The 25,619-nt window shown below is 31.3% G+C and overlaps 1 protein-coding gene and 1 long non-coding RNA gene across 3 annotated transcripts in view; one reads left to right on the top strand and one right to left on the bottom strand.

Moving 5' to 3' along the window:
- Positions 1–25,619, bottom strand: part of LOC109533996 (calcium uniporter protein, mitochondrial) — a 76,192-nt gene that overhangs the window by 18,359 nt on the left and 32,214 nt on the right. The gene's annotated exons all lie outside the window — the stretch shown is intronic.
- LOC109534001 overlaps positions 25,179–25,619 on the top strand; it is a 10,348-nt gene continuing 9,907 nt past the window's right edge. The window contains exon 1 of the long non-coding RNA XR_002171591.2: positions 25,179–25,288. This is a non-coding gene — a long non-coding RNA (uncharacterized LOC109534001). The remainder of the gene's footprint in view (positions 25,289–25,619) is intronic.

The raw sequence follows: 25,619 nt of genomic DNA, 5'->3' as shown, positions 1-25,619 counted from the left end.
GGAGAATATGTAAGAGTGGAATTAACCCACGCAGAGAGATCACTTCAAAAACGTTTTCAAAATCGGTTTTTAAAAAACATTTTATAACAAGTGATGGTAAGTGTTTTGCTGTTGAACTTCTTTTATTGCTTTAGACCTCATACGATGAAGAGATAGTTCAAATCGCTAGACTTATAATCAATTTTATTCAAAAGACCATTAAAAAGCCGATCATCTGCTAACAATAACTATTCCTGCGCAAATCAGTATTTCAATTACAAAACTGTTTACTTTCGTTTATTGCTTCCTGTCGGGAAAACGTGTCGCACCATTTTCATTTAATTTCTCCGCCAATATATCCAAACCTGTACAATTATTAACTGGACTGGATTTTATTTATTAAAAGCGGCCTAGTTGAACACTGAACTGAAGCAATTAAAATGATCATTTTTGCCAGCGAAATAGAAAAACATGAGTCATTAAAATGGTAAAAGTTAACCAAGATAAATGGTTGTAGAATGCCTTAGACAAGCGAAGAAAGAAAGGCATAATGTATTAACGATTAGATTTTCTGATATTATTTTGATGCAGGGTGAATCAGAATTGGCGTCGGTCATCTGGAGTTCCGTATAAAGTTTTTTCCAGAATTCCTAGATTTATCTACGAGTAGACTAAAACTAAGAGAGTCGCAAAAATTTTAGTGGTAACAAGTCACAGTATTGTAAAATTTATTAAGAAATAAATTATATTTATATCATGTACTACATATACATGTTAAAATGACCTCAATTTGAATTACAATTTTAAAATTCAGATCACATTTAGAAAGCATGGATTTAATTACCATTATTTTAACATAAGCATATTTTACACTATAAGCGTTTTCCATGATTATTTTTTCATACATACTAACAGGAATAGTGCCCCTCATTACATTACCTTCATTAAGATGAAAGCTCTACTCTAAGAACGTTGAACTAAAATTATGTATACGCAGTTTAGCACAATTTTTTCAAAGTAACTAAATAATTACAATTAAACTTCACGTGGGAGTGTAAGATGTGTTCGAATTTTGAACAATCAAAAAAATTGCTTTGTTTTGCGTATTTTCTTGAAAAACTTATTCTATGATTGGGAACTTTATTAATTAGTCGATAATGCTGGACAGGATACGTAGAAGGCATCATGGGGCCTCAAGCCGATTTTTTTGCAGGCCCCTGCCTTTTCTTTTAACAAACGAATAATTAACATTTAACGATCTCTAAATGAGTGTAAAACAAAATTATACACACAAAAGGCTAGATTCGTACTTATTTGAAAATATTATTAGTGCTCTGTAACATTTTACAAATTAAAGACTACTACAGTGTAAAACAAACAAATCAACCATTAACATTTAATAAAAAAAACATAAGTAGAAAACTAAAGTTAATAATAAAAGAGTTTCTTTGGTTCTAGATTAACAAAGCTATTAAAAAGTAAAACGAAACAGAAACATGTAAATGTAAAAAACAAGAAGCATTAACGGTTTTGACTTATGACGATGAAATGTATGAAAACTTTACTGTTTGGTACAGCGCTTAATTAAAAGTTATTAATTATTATGCATTTATCGAATAGCAGAAAAGTTATTCGGCTTATAATATAACCCGGCGGTGTGCCGGGTTATATTATATGTATCTCAATATATTCCTCTTTTCGTTTATATAAAAAGTTCAAGTTCTACCAACATCGAAACTTTTTGCCTTGACATTATCATCATTTCTAAAAATTTTAATCAGTTGAAGTTTTTTGAAAAACACATTTTTCATAAACGTGACTCATAATAATACATTTTCGTTACCTTTATTTCATTTCTAATACTGAGGCCAGTTCAGAGTGGTTAACCTTACATTGCCTGCAGCTTAATTGAGTCTCTTAACTGTCTGAGTTTTTTTTTTGGTATTATTTGTTGTTCTGTGTATAACCTTTACTTTACTGAGACCGTATGTATGTGTTCTTTGTTTTGAGGAGCCATGATGAAGACCGCAAAAAACAAAACGCTCTTTTTATATGGAAACTACATACTTGGAGATGCAAAAATATCAACAATTCTTCATTAAAATTGCATAGATAATCATACTAATGTTGTTTCCTATTGGCAAACATTATAATATCAAAAATAACAAGATCAAGAGCAATGTTTGTTATTGCGCCACATTGTTTTTAAATTCAATATTCAGTTCTTTATAATTTCATTAATAAAACATTAAAAAACGAATGAATGAAATGAGAGAAGATTAAAACTTTAATTAATTTTTGAGGCCACTCCGATGGGTTTTAGCTATTGAAAAATGGAAGATTTGGGAAGAGTTTAAATACTCCTGAATTGCTTTACCAGACTTTCAAAAGAATGTATTAACAGTAGAAAGTTCATGAAAAAATTACATAAAGAAACAAACACTTATCCAATGTTAAGGTCAAGATAGAATCTGATGGGATGAGGAAATTAAACTGAAGCAACCAGAAAGTAAGAATGAGATGACTTTTTCAAACGGAACAAATCAGTTTTAAACATATTTTAAATTAAAAACGCAATATACACATCCGAGCCATGTGAAATATTAGCTCAAATAGCCGAAAAATCTTTCAAAAGATGAGTAATGAATCCTCGTTGACGGGGTCAAGTTTTGCCTTAACTATCCGAGTTTAAAAATAAACAAATTATCATGTGCAAATGGGAAAAAATTTGTTTTTTACGGCAAATCTTGTATACCGCTTAGCTAATTTAATTTGCAAAATCTTTATATTTATAATACGACTCATTCTACTATTCAAAGATTACTTTGGGTTTTCAAATGAAAAGCTATATTTTTTTCAAACTTAATAAGGGGTCAAACAGTAGTTACTGTTACACTGAAGGGTTTGAGAAAGAAGGTAGTGTAGGAGTGTATGGATGGATGTTTAGAGTGTGTGTTGGTCAACATCTTTACCACTTAATCAGTATTTATACCAGCAAATATCAGTAAGTTTGGTAATTTTTTCGTTTATCATAACGTTATAAATAGTTAACGTTAAGTTAAGTTTCGTGTCTTATATTCGGGTTACAGAAAGAATACTCGACGTGGCGCAGTCGGTAGAATTCCCAAAATTCGGTATATCGAACATAAATTTACGATTAACTGATTAACTTAATTGGGAATACAAAATTGACCCGTGCAAAGTAAATCAGTTTGTACAAGTCCTGGGACAAAAACAACTTTTTTAATATAAAACACATTAATTTTTCTGAATTTGTGAGTGATATCTCCCTTCTAGATTCCTTATTTGATACTTTAGATATAGAAACAAAAAACATAAAAAAACGAAATACATAATAAGAAAAAAACAAGAAAAACACGACGATTACCAGCTATGAAGACTTTGCATAGACCGATTTCATTACGATGGAAATCTTTGTATGTCGAACGTCTTTAGAGATAACGGCGATTCTTTATTTAAAACTTAAATTATAATATCTAACGATTATAGTTAAAAATCCAACCGACTTAGATTTGGGTTGGGGAAAGAATAGTAAGAAAAAAGAGGTTACAAGTCTTTGCTGTGTATTTTTTCCAAATATTCTTTGCAGAAAGCGAATCTAAGTCCTGTTCAAGGTAAATATGTCTTTATTGAGTGTAGACGGAAAAATAATAACTTTCTATTTGAAAATTAAGTTCATAACAATCTCGAATATGCATAAATGTTACCATACTTCTGGAGACTGACTACTCTGGCCAAATCTACTCTGGCCAAATCTCTCAAGTTTTATCAAATGCTTTTTTGCAAATGCAAAAACGTTTCTTCAACCTCACGCTTCTTTCTCATGCGACTTTTTGTAACCAATGAAAACTGGATGTTGTAGAGTGAGGTTGGGAAGCGACGTGAGCAGTTCTGCGACAAAACTGATATACTGAACGTACGCCTTAAATTGAAAATCAATTTCAAAACTTTGAATATCTCTCATTAGAGTGGCTAATAGTTCTGTCAGTAGAATGATCTCTATTTTCCATTTGTCGTTTAGGTCAACTGTTATTTTTGGTGATGAATAAATCACATAGCACATTGTTGAAAAACATTGTTTTTTCTCAGTATCTCAATATCTCAGTTTTTGTGAGAACTAATTTGTTTTTATTATTAAGTGCAGAGGCGCATTTGGATACTACGGGAAAAATATTTTTATTAAAATTTCAAAAATCTATAAAATATTTTAACAGTTGAAAATGGAATATAAACTTCGCTGTTCAAATTCGATTAATTATTTTTTTTGAGATGGTCCTATGTTTGATTTGCAGCATATTTTTTGATAATCAAGAAGCAACAGGTTAAGGAGCAGTGGCGGATACAGACATACTTTTCATTATTTTTTCCGGCGTTCCGGAGTTTCAGTTTTCATTTTTTTTCCTTTGTTTTTTTATTACTATTTATTGTTGTTTTTAAGTGCAATAAAAAATCTGCAGAATAAAGATTGTGGTAGGCAAAAAGTCAATATTTCTTTATCACTGAGCCCACCCCCTCAAGAAACTCCTAGATCCGCCGCTGTCAAGAAGGCAGATTACCTTTGAACATTGTTGCCGTCCTACTGACCTAGTTTTGTGCAAATATCTCAGTTTTTAATAACAATTAATTTCGTTTACTCTTTTTCCTGTACTCCCGAAACCCCCCCAGACAATAACCCCCCCCCCAAAAATAAAAATTTTGAATCACCCCGTTTAGTAGATTATTTAAAATATTGACCAACAAGTCAAATAAATACAATTCCCAAGATATTATTTATTCAATTATTCACCATTATTATTGTCACCGCTTACAATTTTTAAGATTTGCAGCAAGTTTAGTTTAAAAAAATTGACTTCGAATCGAAAGATTATGAAATTACAATAATTGTTTTTAAATGAATGTATTGTTTAATACTGTATAGTGACTTGCAGTATATTTACCACTAATGTAAAGTTAATTACATTATTAACTGAACATATTTAATTTACGCAGTTCAGTTACCTGTATTGTTTTTAAATGGCAATAATGCAAGAAAACTATTAGGAAAAATGCAGATGAAGAATATTAGTCTACCCGACTGTCATAGATCCAGCTCTTTGAAAAATGTATTAAATCTTGTGATAATACTCTAAATTATTACACTTTTACGCCATTTGGTCTTAGTACGACCTTAAAATAAATCATCGAAATTTACGGTTCAGTCGTAGAAAGAATACGGAATGATGAGACCTCCTTACCTGTCTTACGGAAGCCGCCTAACTTAAATAACGAATTATAAAAACACGAAAATGATTTCTTAATTTTATTAGCATCGAATAACAGTTTATAGAACAGAGAACGAATTCTAATGAATTTCGTTTTCCGGCCTTTTTAATTCACGGATGTATGAATGACAGTGGCATTTTCATGTTGGACATTCAGAGTGCTCAGGAACTTCCGCTTCGATTGTTTATTCTTTTATGCGGTGACTCATATTATTGCATAAAATCAAATTTATTTGCATGTAACGTGACGTGATCAAGATAAGGGATGTTACTGAACTAACTGTTTTTGGCTTAAAGCAATCTTTAATATATGTAGATTTATTTAAGTAAAATGTAAGTTCAATATGTAACAGATAAATCAGCAATAATCCTTTTAAGTACCAAATGGTTACACATTATTTTTTTAATGTCTGTCTAATATAAAAAATAATTTCACAATACAGGCTTACTTGATACTTGAATATAAAATCGAAAAGAAATGAAATCCAAGAGGTGTTGAATTTTAATTAACACCTAATTGATTATTAGTCATATTTATCTGAAAAAGCTTGTTGAATAACATTTAACCTTCCCAAGCAAGACAACCGCACAATTACTGAGCGCGAGGCCGTAGATACTAATTGAGCGAAGCTTTTTTATGAAATCAGATATATCTAAAAGTCACCATTCATCTAACCGAGGGGATACACAAACAGAGGAAATAGAAAATATATAGAATTGGAATAGGTAGATTCGATTTGTTCATTATCGATATGGCCATAACCATTTAAAATGTCGATCAATATCTGGCCTACTATACCACAGCCTGTTCAGGATCGAGATAGATACGACGGAAACAAATGCACGCCGGATAGACATGACACGCTTACAATAATAACCGCTAATTCAGTTATCTGCTTATAAATCTACAGAGTGATTCAAAAATATTGTCAGTTCTATATGGGTCTGACTTGAAAACTACCGGAAAAATGTTGAATGTACTTTTAGACGAAATTGGTTCTTGAAGATGCAATTTCCACTTTGCTTTTAAGCAATATTTTTAAGTGGTTTAATCGTCGTTTGCCAGACTAATATCGTAGCTAAAAGCCACAAATATAACATTACAAGACTTGATCACACTTACGGGCATTTTCTATTTGGAAAAGTTATGTTTTCTCAAAACGCAGAGCCGCAACCATATTTTTGGACAAACATTACACATCCTGATGTAACAAAATACATATTTTGAGATGTCTTATCTCAGGTACCCCCAGAACCGGTTTCGAGCCTATTTGCGTTAATAAACCATTTCAGGATAAACCCACCTGATGAGAGCTAAGGGGGTTGAAACCGGTCTTGGGACGCCTGAGATTAACACATCTCGATGTTCCATTGCTTTTCATTACAGAACTTGTCAACGTTAGATTATGAAGAACCCGAGGCAAATGACGCAAATTTTGAATCACTTTATAATTAACACAAAACCAATATTTTTGAAGTGTTTGTAATGGAATACCATCATAGTTCTTGTTTTCAACGGACTGAAGTGTTTTTCGTCTTTTGTGTCTGTAGCTCTTGTAGCGGAAAATTGTTTTTTCTCTATATCTTGTTGTTCAACAGCAAGAAACGGTGTCGCCTCCTTATAAATGCAACCAACAAATGCGAAAATAATTGTAGTGCTAATTCGTTTAAACAGTTCTATGAATATCGCAATAAATGAAAAATTGGTATGGTCTCCAAACATTTCTTTGCTTCTTAAATATTTATTACGTATTAAATAGCTAGATACACTATTGAATTGTACTGCAACAAATTGAAAAATAAAAATTGACATTTCCAGTTTACTATTTTTCAAGCATTAAAAGATGTATGGCAATAATAGTGGTTTTGAGAGCAAATTATGATTAGAGTATTTATGGAAATAGGAAAAAGAATTGCCGTATCCAAAGATTTAACATCACGAGTTTCACAGCAACTAAGAGTTTTTCATGAAAAACAAGCTGACATTGCTCAATAGTAATCAATAATTCCCAGTAGAGCTGCTCGGAAAATGTGGGTCTTTGGTTACTTTTCTAAGAAATTGACCAAAATCACCCAATTCTTGACACTGTTTTATTATGAAATTACTGAAATATACTACTATTCTATATTTTCATGAAACACATCATTCAGATCCGATCAGGGAGACTAAGAATATCAAATGTACTTAAATAGATAGGTTGATAAAAAACATTTTTCAAAACGATCTGTGGAAGTCAGATCTTAAGATCAAAGCAGAAATTTCCGATCTGAACATTTACAACATTAGTCAAAGGTTAGTGCAGGTACGGCTGGCTATACAGTAAAATACCATAAAGAAATAATTTCTGCTGGAAATAGAGCCACTAGTAAAAAACGATAATATAAAATTACAAAATTTAATGAACTCTTTTCTCTAAAATACTTCTATTAGATATTTTTATTTTAAATTACCCTATGCTACCTAATGCTACTCCCATCAGAACCTACTGAGGCCATAATCAGCGTGTGTTTCGTAGTTTTTTTAAAGGTAGAAAATTGAGTACATCTCTTTTAGGTGCAGCAGTCAAATTACTGTTTTGCAAATATTAACTTTTTCTCATATAAATTGAAATAGAAGCTCTAGAGCAGATTAAGGAAAAAAGCCAACACATCTTTTCAAACTGCTTTGAAAATGACCACAATTGCAGAACAAACTTCCAATTCCAAGTTGAAATTTGAACAATCAAAGTTACTTTCAGTAGAAGTGTATAAACAATTTGATTTTCTCTTCTAGGTCCTTATCAGATTTTATTTAACTTCAAATGCCGCAACTGAAAAATATCATGTTTCTCGTAAAAATAAAAGTGTATTATACTCCCGATAAACACGGTGACAACCTGAAAGTTGTAAACTTTCATCGCTGTAGGGAATAAAAATATTTATAATTTAAGTTTCTTCGAAGTTTCGTAATTACCATCAAACTTTTATGCCAACATATTTGACAAAGGTCGCTTGAGAAATGAACTAAGTATTTATTAATTAATTTTTTGAGAGAAGCAGTAATTAAATGACGCAGTTCCAAAGTTTAGTTTTGATTAAATAATTCCTAAAGTCACTGCTAAACGCGATTGGTTATTGGAAAGAAGTACAATATAATTAATAAAACAAAGAATTCTTTCTATTTGTCACAATTCCATTTTAGACTTCCTTAAGTAATTTTAAAGGTGATTATGTATATGGCCAATGTTCATAAAATATAATTAAAAACAAGGGATATCACATTTTCTAAATTTAGAAAAAGGCCAGCAATTTATCACAGCAATTTAAATTACACACCCTATATTAATTATAACAAATAGGGTATATTATCACATGACTATCATGCGCCTGAGAGCCTTCATTTTCGTTTCTAAAATTACATTTTTTGTATATTTTTATCACGTTGTTTCTCCCCTTCTGAATGACCCAAATTAAACTAAGAATACTGTCGCACAAGATTTATCTCAATAAAATCCCCATTCACGTAAATTCCGATTCCAAATATTCATGACCTAAGGTAATCATGAAGAAAGTGGTAAATCGATTCAAAAGGAATTGAATTTCCGGACGTATGATATTCTCCAATGTAAATAGATATTCGTTTTCTCTAATTACGCGATAATTTTCCGTTGCTTCGGGCCAAAACTATTAACCGATTGATTATTATTCTTTTGATAAATGATCGCTTTAATGAATGTAATACGTATGCTTACGTGCCAGGTGATGCGCTTATTAGGGCAAATACAAGGTGATTGACAATAAGAAGTAAACACTGCTTTAATGGCAAGTTTTCTTTCCCTTGGTCCGCATTTTGTAAATATTTTGTTATGCAATTTAATGAGTTCTGATAATTTAACATTATTTATAAGGAAAACTTACCAAGCAACTTACTGCAGTTATTAATTATTTGCTATAAAAAAATTGTTCTTTTACTCCACACCTTATAAGCTTAATCTATAATTTTTGTTGCCCAAAAAGGCATACAAATTTGATCACATTTTCCAAATTTAAAAAGGTGATTACCAACAAATAATTAACTCTTTGTTATCTTCCTATGCTCCCTGTGTAAATAAATATATTTGATTACTGAAAAGTTGATTTTTGATACGGTGTAAGCTATATTCGAAAGTAGTTTAATAGCCGTTTATCATTATACCAAATGCTTACAAATAGAAAACTGACCAAAAGACAGCAACGCATGCACGCATACATTTTTTCAGTGTTACAGTTTATTTGTGGTTAGATTGTCAATTGTACTCTGAAAAACTCAAAATGTATAACAATCTCGAAAAGACTTCAAGTTTACCTTGCGGTGTCGAATTTATGATTTAGTTTTTTCTCGAATGTCTCGTAAAAACCTTTTTTTTTTTGGTAATTTTTTCTGTACTTCCCAAATACGCCCAGACACCTCGTCCAGAGAAATGACTTCAATTTTGGATCACCTTGTGTACAAAAATTGATAAAAGTAGCTATTCATACTGTAGATCTGGCCGCTTGAGCTTTAGTAGGCATGGTAGCACACACCAGTGGGTTTCCATCAAATGCAAGGACACCAGTTATGTTTGTTTATGGCACCTTAACACCAGTAAACTAATAAACGGCTACCGATAAAGTGGACTTGTGCGGATACATTAAAAGAGTTTTTTGTATATATTTGCTTAAGTAAAATATTTAAATCAAAAACTGAAAAAAAACTGGACAAAAACTAGTGAAGTTAGTGGTGGCACTTTACATAGGATTAAATCGATGGTTGGAGTATAAGGTAATAATTAATAATGCACTGTCCCTAAGATCAAAACATATACCAATGCATTTGGTTATGCGTTAAAAAATTCCTGAAAAAAAAAGTTTACAGAAACTTTTGCTAATTTCAAGGACGAAAAAATTAAATTATATTAAGTAACAAAATTGTTGATGTTGAATGATTTTTTTCATTAGGATCGCGTCTTCTGTATCGTGATTATCACATTTTACATCCAAGTTTGTTCAAAATTGGAGTCATTAATTTGAAGAAGTTTTTGTTAATTGCTTAAAAGTTTTTAAATTTAGGTGTTGGGGCATTAATACTTGAACACCTAATATCAACAACTTTATTAATGCTAATTTTAAATAATTTCAAGGTTCCGTTGAAATAGTATAGGATAATTTAGATACAGTTTAAACTTTATAATATAAAGAACTACATATTCACATTTAAAGAGATTTTTCAAATAAAACACTTTTTATAATTTATACAGCCGATACTGATAGACATTAACTATCGCGCAATTAAAGTCGTTGCAGGTCATTAAAGCGAAAGTTAATAAGTAAGTAACTATCCAGTTTTGACTACGACATGTTTCTTAATCAAATAAAACGTTACTTAAATTGAATCTACAAAAACAACAAATAATCAGTACTGATCAGGATTCTTAAGATTTCTTAAATCTTCCGTATGAAGATTCCGCATAACATATTAAACATAACTATCTAATTTATTCTAATTTCTTACTCATTCAGAAAAATCATTTAATCGTAAATGGTCCTTAAACTGAACGAAGTAAATCAAATTATAAATTAGCTGCGCAGTTGTTTACAATACATTACAAAAACATTTAACCAACAATTCCAATTTAAAAAACTGAAACCGGTGGAACAACTGCAGGAAACTCAGATTTTATTGGTTAGAATGCCTTTACAATGATATCAAAAGGGGTGCATGTTTTTACAAAATATTATCATGTGATTTGCTACAATAACAGACGAGGCGGTTTTGAATGTTGAATGGTTGCTGCGTTTCCTTATTTTAAAAATCTGCTATTCAACCATAAAGAGTGATATTTTGCTCTGCAAATTTTTTTGAGCAGAAAAGAAAAATTCACGAGTGAAATTTAAATATTGACCAAAATGTAACTTAAATTAAATTATCTTTTACTAGCACTGACCATATGTTGTTTCATGTCATTTTTCAAAAGATCCGCAAGTGCAACCAGAAGAAGCAGTGAACACAGGTGAAACCAAAGACAGTTGTGAGTGTGAATGTTGAAGAATTGAGAGTTATTTCAATCAAGCTTCCAAAGACATAATATTAATAACTATATTTTAATATACCTGCGCAAAAAACATGTTCATTTTTGTAATAATTTCGGACATTTATTCTAGCATTTTTTTGTTGTCGATGCAGCAACACCCGTTCTCCACTTTCCTCTATCGTTCCACAATTTTACCTCTCAAACTCGTTCTTTCATATCTTCTTAGATTACACTTTGCCAATTTGTCGTGATCTTCCTCGCTTTCCTGCTGAATGTCTCCATATTACGATATTTGATTGCGTCGTCCGACGACTCTTCTAGTGATGTGCTTTGATACGGGCCTAAATACTTATGTACCTATTCAAATAGGTACATTAACATACCAATATACACAATATACCAGTATATGCAACATACTGATTTGATGATTTTCAAGTCCGAAATTTTCCCCTTTGCTTTCAATGCACAAATATTCTGTTTTATTTATGCAAATCTCAATCTCTTGTATTCTTAGATAAACGTTCAAATCTTCAAAGTCTGGTGCGACTAGTTCTTGATCGCCGGCGAAGGGCGTGTATAATGTTTTTTTTATTTAATTTTTTAATTGATTATATTACATTCCTGGTAAGTATATTTTGAATATTGCAGGAAAAACAAAACAGCTTGTTGAATGTTAACATATAACAGACATTTCTTGACCCGACGCGTTTCTTTTCGATTTTTTTTTATTGTCGAGCGCAAATATATGGTAAATGGTTGATCTGCGTGCCCGGAAGCCAGCATGCTCTTCTGATTTGTATCTAGGATCTATAATTTTTGTGAAAAAGAAAAAAAAGAGGCAATAACCACGTAGAAAATGTTGTGGAGGTTCCAATTTTAAGAAAAAAAATTTAACTTGAAAACATTGGGGATGGTGAAATGGGGATGCAGTTTAGGAGTTGAAAACGGTTTTTTGCTATTGGTGGCGAAACGTGACCTCTAAGCGGAAAACGTTCAATGGAAAAATTGTAGATAATAGAAAAAATCTAAAACTTCTATATTTAACACTTTTTCCTCGCGTATAATTATTTTAATTTAAATGAAAATTTGCAAAAGCATTTTGGTGTTGCATAAGCATAATTTTTTCGCAGTTGAGAAGACGACTAGGTTACGAGTCATGTGCATTTTTCGAAAAAAATGTCTACCAGTTTTATTATTACAAAAAATGTGTTTGGGGGTTTTGAGATAGAGGAATTCAAGTTTCCTCATACTTTGTTTGTGATCTCGAGAGGGCGATAGTTGCAATAGTCTGGAGCCATTTAAAACAGTATTTTTTAGGGGATTTTAAATATCGCTTTTTGTTGGCAATATCTCGTTTTACAACATTTCCTGAACGAAAAAGTGTTCGGTTCAAGTCGATATCTCTCACAGCTTTAGAGATATTTCACATTGAAACCTCTAGTAACTTCTGACTTTAAATCTAAACTCTAAATAAGACAGATATTCTGCTCAATTTTCAAAAAACAAAACTTAATAAATGTTAAACAGTATTTATTTATCAGACTATGAAGGCTTTCACGGCCGGTTAAATCGCATTAAGGAATGTTTTCCGGGCTTTGAAGTCTTAGTCGGAAAGCACGGAAGATCACTTCGCCCACTGCCTCATCGCTTTTGATAATGTCTACCGCAGTTGTGGACGAAACGTCAGGAAGAAATTCCCATAGACCACGGCTTCAAAGCCCGGAAAATATTCCTAAATGTGAGTATTTATTTAGTTTGTGTTGCTGCCTGCTGCGATTAGACTGTTAGCTTTGCTTGAAATTTATGTTGTCTGCTTTAACACAGACACTGTTCGCCTAGAAAATTGGATCAATTTATTTATGAAACATACGAAATAAGTTCTGCAATGGACGATAAATTAATATTGAATTTTTGGACCTTTTATTATTCTTTTCAAAATTACACAAATTGACACTTCGTTTGGTTGATGCCATTTATTATCACGACCCAATCACTCCTATTAAGAATGGCAGACGATAATTTATTACAGCAAATTTTATGTAACAGATTATTTATTACAAGCGCGCCTTGAATTTCAATGATACTAAAATTAGTTACAAATTTTTACAGGTTTAAAATTTCTGATTAGTTTGCTCATCCCTATTTATATTACTTTTATATTTCCTGATTTAGGAGGTCCTTTAAATGTAAATTTATTTTTTTGGTTTTAAACAACGGATATTTCTGTATTCAGGATATTTAACTAATAAAATTTATAAAAGAGAATACTGAACGAAAGAAATACTAATGAATTTCAAAGTTCACAAGTTGCCAACTTTCTAGCATTAAACAATCAAAATAGTTTTAGGTCGCGTAAGTTATTTAAACCTTTTAGCATTTTTCAATTGCAACGATTTCAAGAAAAAATTAAGTTTCAGATTCAAACGTCAGGAACTATTCAAATAAACATAAATGTAAAATTCAGCATCTTCGATACCGTTAACTCAAATTTAATAAATCGAGTTTCTCTTGTAAAAAATTTCCATTTAATACAAAGTCGACTTGATCGTTACTTCACGTTCCATCTTCCAAGGAACGTGCTTTAACTAGAAATCAGTTTTGTCGAGTTACATTTTATATAATTAAGCATTAAAATAGTTCCATTTTCCTGCAAACAGCGTTTATATGTCTCAATTTTGAATACAAATTAATAGAAAGAAATGTTGATAACCCTACAGATTTTGCTAATGTAAAAAATGTAATTTATTGGTTTACAGATTTAAATGTCGTTCCGTGCTGGACATTGTTTTTAACTCAGTTATTGAATAAAAAATGAAATAAAAAAAAATATTGTAAATACACTTCTAAGGCAAATGGTACAAAACGGAATCGTAGGAGACACACGTTCTCTTGCACCAAAAAAGCAAAGAAACGATTACGATTAAGGATGTTTTTGAGTTAAATAGAATATTCTGATGTATAACCAAATTTATTAAAAACGGGGAACGTTTACTAGTTTGTTCCACACTTATTACTAAAATCAGCAAAACCCTATAAGGATCAACCTGCATACTTGGACAGTCCTATTTTAATAAAATATCATTTTGAATAACATTGTTCATGCAGTATGTTAACAAACGACTTTTTCTGAGATTTTTATTGTGCCCCATAGCGTTCATGCTTGAATTTTAAAATATTTTATATTAATGTCTGTTCTAATCCATCAAACGTTATTCTCGGATTACTAAGTTAACACAACATTCGTTTACATACTCGCACGATATGATGGCTTCCATAGTCGGCAATCTTAATGGATACATAATTGATTTTCACGGAGTAGGAATTCCGTCATGGATTCGAAATATCAATTATCAGTGACTTATTATTTATATTTATATTATAAATTAATTCGACCTCATTGAAAGTAATAATGAAGCAAAACTGATTGCTATCACATTTTAGCATGCAAATGTAGTAAATGTAACTATTTATTAATTAAATGCTTAATTAACTAAGACTCCACCTTGATCGAGGTTTTTATTGAACTTTGGCCACCCCTCTAGTACACGTACATTTAAATTTGCACAAAAATGTTTAATACAAAAAGTGTAAGTATGAAAGTCTAGTATATTGTAAGATAATATCTATTGACGCGCCGTGTGTCTCCAATTTAAATAGCAGATCAAACTAAGATCTTCTAAAACATGAAACCCAATTTTTAGGTCAAATTCGAACTCTACGTTCAATTACACGCCTATTCCATGTAAAAATATAAAATCTTAATTTGTTTTTGAGTTAATCAATAGTATTGATTGAACTTTTGCCCCGTCTTTCTATCTTTAATTATATGTTTATGCTAAGATATCAAATTCAAAAGTTGTAGATGTTAAAGAATAGTCTATTTTAAAATAATAATTTCTGATACAGGGTGTCTCTGATTTAAGTGACCAACTGCTTTAAGTGTTCCGCGGTCTCTGCTTTAAACCCAAACCTGCATTTGTTTTTAACACGAAGATCCACTTCTTATTTCATATTCGAACTCTCCGTTAAACTCTCTGTAAATTTGATATCAATGCTCCCTGTCGAAATTCAATTGCTTTTGAGCTAATAATCATTATGGTAATTTTAAATTTCGACAGAAAAAAACACAATCTTAATTCATACAGGGCACCAGAAACTAAAATTGAGGATTTTAAGGAGGTGCCTAGAATTTTGCAAAACAAAAAAATATATATTTATTTATATAAAAAGTTGTGATATCTATAAAAAGGGCGTATAGAAAGGCCATATAGAATTTCAAACTGTTATACTATGTAACTACTATTATAAGAATTTACATACTTTCCGCATGATTCAAATTGGATATTCTTTCCGAAGTACAAGCAACTTGCTCTTTGGGATCTAAAATTTAATCAGGATCATGTTGCTCTCTTAGAGAAAGCCAAACCCAGGGTAACTTCTGAATGTTTCATCGTTAATATATGCCCAAAGGAAGATCATTTTGTTTCTATCACTATTCTTAGCGTTTTATGTCCCATTTGCTGCTTGAAATTTGCATGTTCAGTCGCAATGCTGAAGTTTCGCAGTGCCAAAATAAACGTTTAACATTTAAAAAATCGAAAGCTTCCAATCTCAATTTGAGTACTTGCAAATATAGTAATGCTAAATTACAAACAATATTAAGTACACAAAATTTAAATTTTCCACACATTTTTGACACCCTGTACATTTGGCAGTGATCATCTAATTATGAGTGATAATAATTATAAGTACAATTAAACATCCTCACAATTTAGATAACAAGCAAGCTTCTTGTAAACAAATATTAGATATTTATTGTCGAGTGCTGAGAAATTTATTGGTTGACACGTACTTATTTCTATAAAGGAAAGACAAAAACCGAAGTTAGTTTCTAACTCAATTTTAGTGTTAAAATGCTTCGCAGAGCAATGGAGCAATGAAACGTTGTTCTAGTTCTACATTTCTTAAAACAAAATGTAGAGCTTAAGTTACAGATGAAAAAATATATAGAGCCAATCCAATATCGCATCCAGTATCGCAAATATAAATAAATTATGCTTGGAAAATGCTTCAATCGAAAGATCTCAGAAAAAAGTTATAGGGCCTTTCCGGAAATAGAATTCCAGAATAGAAGAGAAATTAAAGTAGAATTCTGCAAAAGGTTTCGTATCTCTGAAGCGTGAGATATATTTACATGCAGGTTCATTATTGTCAAGATGGTCCAGGTGATTGGGCTATTAGATTTTTTAACCGTGTTGAATTAATTAGAATTGAAGAATATATAATTATAATTGATTAATTAGAAGCTTGCCATTTTCGGCTTTTAAAAATAGGATCAATTGGATTCCTATTGAGAGTTTTTTTCTATTTGCTAGATGAATTTATATGCTTCGATTTCAATTTCTAACGTATACCTATCTGAGGGCTTTTTATCTGATCTATTTGTTTGTACCGCTTTAATGTATGTGTTTGTTACGGTAATTTCGTTGTAGGATCTTAATTAATATTCTCATAAAATTTAAGGCTCAAACACTGACGTTAGTTATCGACTGTGTTGGATAGAAATATGAGTTTCTAGTTAACAGTTTCCAATTTGGCTTACTGAATACAGTGCATATATAGAACACCGAAGATTTTATTAGAATTATTTTAAAATACATATTTGAACTAATGGGCTCTACAATGTTCGGTAGAATGTTAAAACAGATAAGTGATGAAGATTAGGTAAATCCAATTGCTATTAAACCGTTACGTAAAATGACGAATCAATTATTTTATTCATCAGGAAAACCTTCAGCAAAAACGTAAAACGATGTTTCTCGATTAAAACAATTGCGATATTCGCGGAATTGTCTGTTTAAAGGTCACTGTTTGGTGCGTGCAAATAATAGAAAAATGAAGGTCTCGTGAATTAATATTACACTATCAGGACAACAACAAAATTATATGAAAAGTTATGAGGAAAACTAAAACTTTTGAAATGTGTGCGTGCAGCATATTATAGTAATTTTCACCTGAATTGCGTTCAATAATAAACTAAACATTTCTAGTTAGTAAACAAGACAATCAGTCAATTAAAAGCTTTGCAACTGAAAATGTTAAACTGCCCTCAGACTTAGATTAAGTTTAGTGTCACATTCGTGTCTTCCCTTCCGGAACATTTATCCAACCGTTTTGCTGGTAACCAGCAGAACATAACTTATTTATTCGCATCTGACTACTTTAGATTCTGAAAGGCGGAAGCATTGTATAAATATCTTTGATGTGCCATTCCGAGCGTTATTGATGGCTTCAACCAATATACATATAGGGTGCAAAAAATTATAGGTGGATTCATAAGAGTCTCGTAAAACGTAAAAGAACTGAAGTCGATAAAAGTGGGCAAACTGGTCACAATTAAAATATTGTTATAAAGTTGGGAAAGTCCGAAAGTGTCTCAAAATATTCGAAATGAATGGAAATTTGCAAATTATGTAACTCACTCAGTGGTGAGAAAAAAAATAACTTTCTGGTCTTCCAAGCTTTAGGAGATTTATTTTTCCGTCTTCTTCAAGGCTGGTATGAGACTCAACAGTAACCTTATACCTCGTATACGTCTGTTAAGTTATGTGCCCCGTGTGTTTCATGGATCATTTTTTTATTAATTCTTGTAATAATTCTGCAAGCTCTGCAAAAGGAGGAAAAATAAATTGCCGAAAACTTGGTAGCTAAAAAAGATCATTTTCTTCTCACCACTGGTTAGATCGAACCGCCAAGAAAAAATTACTGGTCAATTAATATTTACTGCATTATTAGAATACCTTTTGTGTATATGTGCAAGAAGTTTCCCTTCTTATCTAAGTCTGTGTATCTTTCGTGTTTCTAACATATTTAAGCTGGTTCATTTTAAAATAAAAGCCCTGTATTTATTCAGTACTGTAAATGTAATGCAGTTGCAAATCTCGATATTATCTGATTCGGTAAACCAGAATATCAAATCATGTTCTGAACTAGCTGTATTATAATTTACTAATTACTATTAATTGATTACTATTAACCAGTTTTATTGGGTGTAAATGTGGCAATTCTTGAATGAGAGACCAAACTCGTTCTATTATTCACAAAGAACACACAAGACACACTTTAGTTTGCTAATCTTAGGGTAACACAATATTTGATATGTTAAGCGACAAACACGGTCCAAACTTGCTTAGTTGATAAATCAGTGAATAAAGCTTAAAAATAAATTTTAACTTAAGAAAGAAACTCATTATCGAATGTATTGGAAGATTTGGTTTCTATTTGGAAAACTTTTGTATGCAGCGCAAGTCATTGTTATATTGCGGTCAATTGTATAAACGGTCCTTGCTCAATTGTAAAACTAAACTTTCAGGCATTGAATTGTTTTTAGCTGAATAGAGTGGCGATTTTAAAATTCCACTTAGAAAATTATGTTTTTTATTTCCCTGCTATTTGCACTTGTTACCTTTGTTCATGTACACTTCAGGCAGCCGGTAATAAAAACGTCGTTGCGGTTGTGAATCAGAAACATAGTTCCCAAATTTCAGACTTAAAACGCAGATTTTTTGCAAATATCTCCGTTTTTGGTAAGTATTATTTATGCGTATTCTTTCTTTACTCTTTTAAGACCTTTTGTGACCCAATGTGCAAATGCTAATGCAAGTGTCGGGGAACTGTTCTTGTTTACGAAAAAATAAGATCCCTGATTTTTTAAAAAATTGTGAACCGAACAATATTTACTGCAGATCAATACAGTGTACGAACGTATTGGAAGATCATTAAAGACCAGCCCAATCTAAAATTGAACAAATTTTATTATTAATTAATTTCGTTTTTATTTACTCAGACATTTGAATGTATGCTTTTTTACTAAACACTTACCCCATATCACCCTATATCTAATGTGATAATCCAGTAAGTTCCGAAGTAATTGACGAAAGGCGCTATTAAACTTGAATTTGTTGAATGCAATTGTTCCCATTTCAGAAAGTGTAGCAGCCCGAGTATTTATTGCGATAGCTATGTAAAAATTTACAATTTCTACAGTTGTAATTATGCGGATTTACCTCGCACTAACACGAAATTTACTTGCAAAAAATATTGCGTTGCACCCAAAATGATACTAACCTTCTATGTCAGCAGCTACGTGTATATATTTTCGTTTCATAAAATATTTTATTAATTTATAAGGCACGCAATCCAAACACTTTGTTAATTACATTTGCAAGTGCTGTTGTAACATGTAAAAACTGTTAAACAAATACCCATATTAAACAACCTGGGGTGCGAGTAACTTATGTGTTGAATCAACGTGCTTCACTTAGTTACTATATGTATTTCAGTTCTTAAAAACTCTGTTGCCGTTGAATTAGAACCTTTAAGAAAAAATATAAAAATAAAATAATAAATCAATAAATACGTGAGTTTTGTAAAGCAAACTCAGCAAAGTCCAATTGCAACTGCTCAACAAAATAGACGTAACACGGACATATTCCGACAATATAATTTTGGAAATGGATAAATTCTGATTGCTGATAGCTATTTGATTTCCGTTTGACGCGCTATTTAGTGCAATTATTTTTCATTTAGTGTGGGTGTTTGCATATAATTATTGCTTCAGCTAAAAATTCTACAGGATGTCAAATGTAACAATGCGAAATTTGTAAAAGGTCTACAGCTCTCAGTTGAACAAAAAATATTTTTTTGTCTATTCTAAAAAACGTTTTTAGATCCGGCGACCATCTCCTTAATTTAAAGAATGGTCTAAAAAAAATGAACTTGTTGGTCCTGCAGTAATGTATTTTTTCCTTTAAACTAAAGCTCAAACTTGATCTCGAATTGAGAAAAAAATCATTAAAGCGGGTTGCATGAATAAGCAAAATATTTAAAAGTAACTAACTTCACTTAGTTGACAAATTTTCAGAATTACAAATTTTGAGGCAATTCAGATTTGGGTAATCTATAAAGTTTATCCTTCAAGATGAGCTCCAGATAGTGAAAATCGGATCAAGAGCAGAAAAGTTATCGCTGCAGGACCAAAAAGTTGTTTTTTAAGACCACCCTGTAAATAGAAGAGATGGCCAAAAAAACCAAAACTCGTTTCGAGCTATTTGGTTTACATTGAAGCTTTTGGTGTTGAAATCCAAGAACACTTTTTTTTCCAACTAGGAGCATGCCAAACTTTCCACAAATTTGCATTTTGCCAATTGCCACCCTGTAGAAAATTTATCTGAGTTGCTTAATTTGTACCACAACATGGAGTAACAGAACCCAAATGGTACTAGATAACGCTCCCAACAGAAACCGCATCGAAAGAAACAATCAGAATTTATCCAGTTGCAAAGTTAGGACGAATCTGTATAGCTGAAAACGTATAGCTGACAGAAAATTGTCTTCAAGAAAGAAAATCCACGGTATTTTCTTCAGAGATTATAAATATTTTTCCGGGACACCGTGTATAATATGGAATGGGCCAAAAAAATGCTTGCACACGTCAATTCTGGTTACATTTTTATTTAAATTTGTTAATGGCAAACCCTTTTCAACCGGATACTATTTGTTTTCGTTGCTTCACCCTGTATACCTTGAAACAAAGGTAGCCATTAAGATGTAACTTAGTTTCAATATTAATTTGATTATTTATATTAAAGGTTGTTGTAATAATGAGCATACTGGGTACGTGCCGATATAATAAGAAATTTTTAATGGAAATTAATCATTAACAAGACCTCCAGCAGGGTAATTAGTTTCTACCGCAAACAGAAACCGAAAATCCTGCGGAAAAAATTTTACGGCTTCTGCCAACAATGGCAGTCTCAGAGTGAATTCCAAATATTATATTCGACGTAAACAAGCGGTCCTGGAACTCAGTTCCAGAGGTGATCTAATTAAGGCTCCAAATATGCCTCCACCAGCCTATGCTTCGCTTAAATCGTTAAGCGGTTTTTTCAATTAATAAATATATTTATTTTTGAGCGGCGACTTCATGATAAATGTTCTTGACTGCTTAATTTTGTATGACATTATCATTTGTTGTATGTTTTATATAATGATATATTGTCTTAAGTGGACTAATTTCATTTGCGATGTGGAAGGTTTCAGTAATATATGAGGATATAAAGACTGCCCCAGAATATGTGGATAGAAAAATAGCTTCACAAGTGTTTGTGCATGTTAATATGTATCACTTTTATTTCTACACAAACACAAATTATTTTTTAAAAATAAAATTATACCAATAATAAAAGAATAAATTTCGTCAATTCAATGTTAGGACCTTCTGCACCACACAACAATCTATCATTACCAATTTTGATTTCTTAGAAAAGCAAAGAAGAAGCTCAAATGCAAAGCGACATAAATTCAACCCACCATAACTACCATTTTTTTTCTCAGAAACTATTTATTTTATCCATAAGTATCCACTACAAGAGTAACTTTGGTGCAGTTAAATTTGTCACCTAATCAAGAACATTATTTTCTGTATTTTGAGAACATCTTGAGTTTCTCTCAAGGTTTTCAAGAAGGCAAATACCTAAAAGGACGTTGATTTTTACCATTCATGAGTTTGTGTAAATTTTAAATCTGATGGTGGCGCTGTTGTCTCGCCGAAACGTAATGAAATAAACGATGTTTCAAAATTTTTACTTCACACTTTGACTGAGACCCAGGAAAGATAGGAATATCATAACAAGTACACGCAGTCAGGAAAATTAATCAGAATAATTATTTCCAAAGCCAGCTAAGAAAAACTATTTTCACGGTGTTTTTTTAAGGGCCTGTATCTCAATAACAGGAGACTGTTAAAACATTTCTAGAAACTTGTTTTACTATTTTTCCGGTTGTTTCGCACATTATTTTTGAGCACCAAACCAGAAAAATTGACCGCTAATTCAGAGACACCTTTTATATGTGACATATTGGGATATAGTCCTCTGCCCTTGCAGAGATTGCAGAATTGAAGAAATGTAAAGAAATGGCAGAATTTTTGCACTTAGAGGCGCTGTTAACAAATTTGTTATTGACTTCAGAAAAAAACATAGAGTTTATTTAGGGAGACGAACAACGTTTATCGATCAAATCAACAACCATTGATATGTTGGGTGGATTTGGCTTTCTCTAAGAGAGCAGCATGATCCGGATTAAATTTTAGATCCCAAAGAGTAAGTTGCTTGTATTTCGGAAAGAACATTTAATTTGAATCATGCGGAAAGTATGTAAATTCTTATAATAATAATTACATAGTATAACAGTTTGAAATTCTATATAGCCTTTCTACACGCCCTTTTTATAGATATCACAACTTTTTATATGAATACATATATATTTTTTTGTTTTGCAAAATTCTGGGCACCTCCTTAAAATCCTCAATTTTAGTTTCTGGCACCCTGTATGAATTAAGATTATGTTTTTTTTGTCGAAATTAAAAATTACCATAATGATTATTAGCTCAAAAGCAATTGAATGTCGACAGGGAGCATTGATATCAAATATACAGAGAGTTTAACGGAGAGTTCGAATATGAAATAAGAAATGGATCTTCGTGTTAAAAACAAACGCAAGTTTAGGTTTAAAGCAGAGACCGCGGAACACATAAAGCAGTTGATCACTTAAATCAGAGACACCCTGTATCAGAAAATATTATTTTAAAATAGACTATTCTTTAATATCTACAACTTTTGAATTTGATATCTTAGCTTAAACATACAATTAACGATAAAAAGACGGGGCCAAAGTTCAATCAATCCTATTGACTAACTCAAAAACAAATAAACATTTTATATTTTTACATGGAATAGACGTGTAATTGGACGTAGAGCTCGAACATTACTTAAAAATTGGGCTTCATGTTTTAGAAGATCTTAGTTTGATCTGCTATTTAAATTGGACACACAGCGTGTCAATAGATATTATCTTACAATAAACTAGACTTTGAAACTTACACTTTGTGCTTTAAACATTTTTGTGCAAATTTAAATTTACGTGTACTAGAGGGGTGGCCAAAGTTAAATAAACAAAAAAAATGATTATTTTGTTGTTCTATAACGCCCTTAAAAGTTTATTATATTTATTTTATAATTATTGCTATATAGATATAGAAAAAATCAAATTCTTTAATCATTTTTAGACATGTATATCAGTTGTTTTATGCAGAGGACATACCACAAACATTTTCGTCTTATTTTAGGTGAAGAAAGATCTAGTGGCGTGCTTCCAAAATTCACAATTTGCGATTTCAAAATAAACATGCAAAAATGCAATTTTTTTATCTTGCGTATGTCGATTACTGAACTTGCTTGTATCGTCAGTCAACTGTAAATTTATAGCGCTAAATTCGATCCACTACAACATGACTATTAAAAAAATTTATATTTTCAACTCAAATTCTTCCCAAATCTGGAGCAAACATGGTTTATGAAAAAGCAATGTCAAACTCATTAATTTATTAAGATTTTAATCATGTGACACAGAAAACGCAGCGTTAGACTTCAATTAAATCTCAATATTTCGGAACAAAAGTTCCCTCAGATTCACTTGAGAGTAAGCTGAAAATTCGCTTACAATCTAGTCTGATCTGATTGTATGATCATTTACTGAGTAGGTATATCGAGAAATCGTCTATAAGTCATAAATCCAACACACTTTCCCCACAATTATAATATATTTCGCTCAAATAGTATCTACGTGTTTTTGATAAAAGTTTAGGTTTGATTTTTAGTTTTAATATTCTACTTATATCTTACTGATTTCCATAAGCGACCAGAATCATATTAAATTAAGTTGCTGCCATTAAATAATTTTCTAAAAGAACAAACCGTAAACGAAAATGAGAGGCAAAATTATAAAAATCAAGTGGCAACCATGAACTGTTTGGGTAAAGTTTATCATACCAAATACTTAAAAATTCAATAAAAAAATTTCGTATTCTGTTGTAAATATGTAATCCTGCCATGGCCTTACAGGCAATTTCAACCGTGCGACATTGACACAGATTCGCACTATTAACTTTTGATATAAATAAAAGCCATACATGTATGTATTTAGACTTTAACATTTTCAAGGAAAAGATGTATTGAATACTAAATATATATTTTTCCAACTTCTCCAGCAGGTTACAATGCAGAATACTCAACATATACAGCAGTTCTAGCTTTAAAACTTATTTTGCATTTGAGTTCAACTTATACATGAAATTGAGGATAAAGTTCATACTAACAAAATAAATCAAAATAATAGTGCTGTAATATGAGGTGATATATGTAAATATATTCAATAATTGCGACTAACTACCAAACAATTAATATCGATTACAACAATTACAGTACTTTGAAATTGCAACAGCTAATAAATTGCAAGCGGTTTTTCTATGTCAAGGAAAAGATCGATACTTATATTGACGCTGATCATTAATGCGTTTCCATTATCATATTTAAATCAATGTTACCATGAAGTAAAAAACCTAGATTTTTACAGCGTTTCTTAAAATATTGATGTCCCAATTTCACCCAATAAACCGGATTTTTTCCACTTAATTATAAATTGCGCGTGAGCTGTATGCAGGACTTAATAAAATTCAGCACAAATCTGCATCCGTGTCTCTTCAAAAAAACCTAAATATGTAACATTTTAAAATATCCACATGTGGATCTACCGCACTAAACTGAAAATGAATATTAATCTAAAATTCAAACATAGGTACTAAGTTAATAATACTATGTTTTGACACGGCGAAACATCGTCATTGTAATAAGTAAAAAAACCATCAATGCTAATTTGCAACGTAAACACACCATTAGCTCAATATTGAAACTGGTTATTATAACCACAATTCAATTTTTTTAGTGCTTCTTAGCAGACAATCGTCCATAGTGATGTCAGTATTTCGCGTGCGCATTTTAAACTAATTTAATTACGATTACCTTTCAGTTTGTTTCTAGTATCTTTTAGTGGTGGACTGTGTTGTTTTTTCCAATATAATTATATTAATATCCAGTAAACGTGAGTAGTTTTTATCTGAACTGTTTTACGGTGGTATCAACTTGAAGCACAGCGAAAATTATGTAATCCTTTACCTTAAAAAATACTGGGGCTGATGCGCTTACCTGAAACATAAAAAAAGTTTTTAAGGATGTACCACCGCAATTGAGGATAAACCCCAACAAAGCATAATAATGGTTATACAAAATTTCCCATAATTTCTTTGTCTTTCTTTATGATTTTTGGGAAAGCGGAACAACTGAAGACACAGAAAGCCAGTTTCTAGCTGAAAAACTACTACTGATAGAAAAATATTAAATTTTGAATGCTAAGACTTGTTTCAGTTTTTTAA

Source organism: Dendroctonus ponderosae, unplaced genomic scaffold (genome assembly GCF_020466585.1).
Source record: "Dendroctonus ponderosae isolate FM_Combo_2020 unplaced genomic scaffold, Dpon_F_20191213v2 Dpon_F_20191213_3, whole genome shotgun sequence".
Lineage (NCBI taxonomy): Eukaryota > Metazoa > Arthropoda > Insecta > Coleoptera > Curculionidae > Dendroctonus > Dendroctonus ponderosae.
This window is presented reverse-complemented; position numbering and strand designations above follow the sequence as displayed.